This window comes from Salvelinus namaycush, chromosome 22 (genome assembly GCF_016432855.1).
Source record: "Salvelinus namaycush isolate Seneca chromosome 22, SaNama_1.0, whole genome shotgun sequence".
In the NCBI taxonomy this organism is placed as follows: domain Eukaryota; kingdom Metazoa; phylum Chordata; class Actinopteri; order Salmoniformes; family Salmonidae; genus Salvelinus; species Salvelinus namaycush.
Window position 1 is genome coordinate 32,036,744 of NC_052328.1, and position 4,495 is coordinate 32,041,238.

The following is a 4,495-nucleotide window of genomic DNA, read 5'->3' on the forward strand; positions in this document are numbered from 1 at the left end:
CAGCCACTCAGTCAGTCAGTCAGCCAGCCACTCAGTCAGTCAGCCAGCCACTCAGTCAGTCAGCCAGCCACTCAGTCAGTCAGTCAGCCAGCCACTCAGTCAGTCAGTCAGCCAGCCACTCAGTCAGTCAGTCAGCCAGCCACTCAGTCAGTCAGTCAGCCAGCCACTCAGTCAGCCAGCCACTCAGTCAGTCAGTCAGCCAGCCACTCAGTCAGTCAGTCAGCCAGCCACTCAGTCAGTCAGTCAGTCAGCCAGCCACTCAGTCAGTCAGTCAGTCAGCCAGCCACTCAGTCAGTCAGTCAGCCAGCCACTCAGTCAGTCAGTCAGCCAGCCACTCAGTCAGTCAGTCAGCCAGCCACTCAGTCAGTCAGTCAGCCAGCCACTCAGTCAGTCAGTCAGCCAGCCACTCAGTCAGTCAGCCAGTCAGTCAGTCAGCCAGCCACTCAGTCAGTCAGTCAGTCAGTCAGCCAGCCACTCAGTCAGCCAGCCAGCCACCCACTCAGTCAGCCAGCCAGCCACCCACTCAGTCAGCCAGCCAGCCAGCCACTCAGTCAGCCAGCCAGCCAGCCACTCAGTCAGCCAGCCAGCCAGCCACCCACTCAGTCAGCCAGCCAGCCACCCACTCAGTCAGTCAGTCAGCCACTCAGTCAGTCAGTCAGCCAGCCACTCAGTCAGTCAGCCAGCCACTCAGTCAGTCAGCCAGCCACTCAGTCAGTCAGCCAGCCACTCAGTCAGTCAGCCAGCCACTCAGTCAGTCAGCCAGCCACTCAGTCAGTCAGCCAGCCACTCAGTCAGTCAGTCAGCCACTCAGTCAGTCAGTCAGCCAGCCACTCAGTCAGTCAGTCAGTCAGTCAGTCAGTCAGTCAGTCAGTCAGCCAGCCACTCAGTCAGTCAGCCAGTCAGCCAGCCACCCACTCAGTCAGCCAGCCAGCCACTCAGTCAGTCAGTCAGCCAGCCACTCAGTCAGTCAGTCAGCCAGCCACCCAGTCAGTCAGCCAGCCACTCAGTCAGTCAGCCAGCCACTCAGTCAGTCAGCCAGCCACTCAGTCAGTCAGTCAGCCAGCCACTCAGTCAGTCAGCCAGCCACTCAGTCAGTCAGCCAGCCACTCAGTCAGTCAGTCAGTCAGTCAGCCAGCCACTCAGTCAGTCAGTCAGTCAGCCAGCCACTCAGTCAGTCAGCCACTCAGTCAGTCAGCCAGCCAGCCAGCCAGTCAGCCAGTCAGCCAGTCAGTCAGCCACTCAGTCAGTCAGTCAGCCACTCAGTCAGTCAGTCAGCCACTCAGTCAGTCAGTCAGCCACTCAGTCAGTCAGTCAGTCAGTCAGCCAGCCAGCCACTCAGTCAGTCAGCCAGCCACCCACTCAGTCAGCCAGCCAGCCACCCACTCAGTCAGCCAGCCAGCCAGCCACCCACTCAGTCAGTCAGCCAGCCACTCAGTCAGTCAGCCAGCCACTCAGTCAGTCAGCCAGCCACTCAGTCAGTCAGCCAGCCACTCAGTCAGTCAGTCAGTCAGTCAGCCAGCCACTCAGTCAGTCAGTCAGCCAGCCACTCAGTCAGTCAGTCAGCCAGCCAGTCAGTCAGCCACTCAGTCAGTCAGTCAGCCAGCCACTCAGTCAGTCAGTCAGTCAGCCAGCCACTCAGTCAGTCAGCCAGCCACTCAGTCAGTCAGCCAGCCACTCAGTCAGTCAGCCAGCCACTCAGTCAGTCAGCCAGCCACTCAGTCAGTCAGTCAGCCAGCCACTCAGTCAGTCAGTCAGCCAGCCACTCAGTCAGTCAGCCAGCCACTCAGTCAGTCAGTCAGCCAGCCACTCAGTCAGCCAGCCACTCAGTCAGTCAGTCAGCCAGCCACTCAGTCAGTCACTCAGTCAGTCAGTCAGTCAGCCAGCCACTCAGTCAGTCAGTCAGCCAGCCAGCCAGTCAGTCAGCCAGTCAGCCAGTCAGTCAGCCAGTCAGCCAGTCAGCCAGTCAGCCAGCCACTCAGTCAGCCAGCCAGCCACTCAGTCAGCCAGCCAGTCAGCCAGCCAGCCAGTCAGTCAGCCAGCCAGTCAGCCAGTCAGCCAGTCAGCCAGTCAGTCAGTCAGTCAGCCACTCAGTCAGTCAGTCAGCCACTCAGTCAGTCAGTCAGCCACTCAGTCAGTCAGTCAGCCACTCAGTCAGTCAGTCAGCCACTCAGTCAGTCAGTCAGCCACTCAGTCAGTCAGTCAGCCACTCAGTCAGTCAGTCAGCCACTCAGTCAGTCAGCCACTCAGTCAGTCAGCCACTCAGTCAGTCAGCCACTCAGTCAGTCAGCCACTCAGTCAGTCAGTCAGTCAGCCACTCAGTCAGCCACTCAGCCACTCAGCCAGTCAGTCAGCCACTCAGTCAGTCAGTCAGCCACTCAGTCAGTCAGTCAGCCACTCAGTCAGTCAGTCAGTCAGTCAGTCAGCCAGTCAGCCACTCAGCCAGCCAGCCACCCACTCAGTCAGTCAGCCAGCCACTCAGTCAGTCAGTCAGCCAGCCACTCAGTCAGTCAGTCAGCCAGCCACTCAGTCAGTCAGTCAGCCAGCCACTCAGTCAGTCAGCCAGCCACTCAGTCAGTCAGTCAGCCAGCCACTCAGTCAGTCAGTCAGCCAGCCACTCAGTCAGTCAGCCAGCCACTCAGCCAGCCACTCAGTCAGTCAGTCAGCCAGCCACTCAGTCAGTCAGTCAGCCAGCCACTCAGTCAGTCAGTCAGCCAGCCACTCAGTCAGTCAGTCAGTCAGTCAGTCAGCCAGCCACTCAGCCAGTCAGTCAGTCAGTCAGTCACTCAGTCAGTCAGTCAGTCAGTCAGTCAGTCACTCAGTCAGTCACTCAGTCAGTCACTCACTCAGTCACTCACTCAGTCACTCACTCAGTCACTCACTCAGTCACTCACTCAGTCACTCACTCAGTCACTCAGTCAGTCAGTCACTCACTCAGTCAGTCAGCCAGCCAGCCACTCAGTCAGTCAGCCAGCCAGCCACTCAGTCAGTCAGCCACTCAGTCAGTCAGTCAGCCACTCAGTCAGTCAGTCAGTCAGCCACTCAGTCAGTCAGTCAGTCAGCCACTCAGTCAGTCAGTCAGCCAGCCACTCAGTCAGTCAGTCAGCCAGCCAGCCAGTCAGCCAGCCAGCCAGCCAGCCAGCCAGCCACTCAGTCAGTCAGTCAGTCACTCAGTCAGCCAGCCACTCAGTCAGTCAGTCAGCCAGCCAGCCACTCAGTCAGTCAGCCAGCCAGCCACTCAGTCAGCCAGCCAGCCAGTCAGCCAGCCAGCCAGTCAGCCACTCAGTCAGTCAGTCAGTCATTCAGTCAGTCATTCACTCAGTCAGTCAGTCAGTCAGTCATTCACTCAGTCAGTCAGTCAGTCATTCACTCAGTCAGTCAGTCAGTCATTCACTCAGTCAGTCAGTCAGCCACTCAGTCAGTCAGCCACTCAGTCAGTCAGCCACTCAGTCAGTCAGCCACTCAGTCAGTCATTCACTCAGTCAGTCAGTCAGTCAGTCAGTCATTCACTCAGTCAGTCATTCACTCAGTCAGTCATTCACTCAGTCAGTCATTCACTCAGTCAGTCAGCCACTCAGTCAGTCAGTCAGTCAGTCACTCATTCACTCAGTCATTCACTCAGTCAGTCAGTCAGTCATTCACTCAGTCAGTCAGTCAGTCATTCACTCAGTCAGTCAGCCACTCAGTCAGTCAGTCAGCCACTCAGTCAGTCAGTCAGTCACTCAGTCAGTCAGTCACTCAGTCAGTCACTCAGTCAGTCAGTCAGTCAGTCACTCAGTCACTCAGTCAGTCACTCAGTCAGTCACTCAGTCAGTCAGTCAGTCACTCAGTCAGTCACTCAGTCAGTCAGTCAGTCAGTCACTCACTCAGTCAGTCACTCAGTCAGTCAGCCACTCAGTCAGTCAGCCACTCAGTCAGTCAGCCACTCAGTCAGTCATTCACTCAGTCAGTCAGTCAGTCAGTCAGTCATTCACTCAGTCAGTCAGTCAGTCAGTCAGTCATTCACTCAGTCATTCAGTCAGTCATTCACTCAGTCAGTCAGTCAGTCATTCACTCAGTCAGTCAGTCAGTCATTCACTCAGTCAGTCAGTCAGTCAATCAGTCAGTCAGTCATTCACTCAGTCAATCAGTCATTCACTCAGTCAGTCAGTCAGTCAGTCATTCACTCAGTCAGTCAGTCACTCAGTCAGTCACTCAGTCAGTCAGTCACTCAGTCACTCAGTCAGTCAGTCACTCAGTCAGTCAGTCACTCAGTCAGTCAGTCAGTCAGTCAGTCAGTCAGTCAGTCAGTCAGTCAGTCAGTCAGTCAGTCAGTCAGTCACTCAGTCACTCAGTCAGTCACTCAGTCAGTCACTCAGTCAGTCAGCCACTCACTCAGTCAGTCACTCACTCAGTCAGTCACTCAGTCAGTCACTCAGTCAGTCACTCAGTCAGTCACTCACTCAGTCAGCCACTCACTCAGTCAGCCACTCAGCCAGCCACTCAGTCAGTCAGTCAG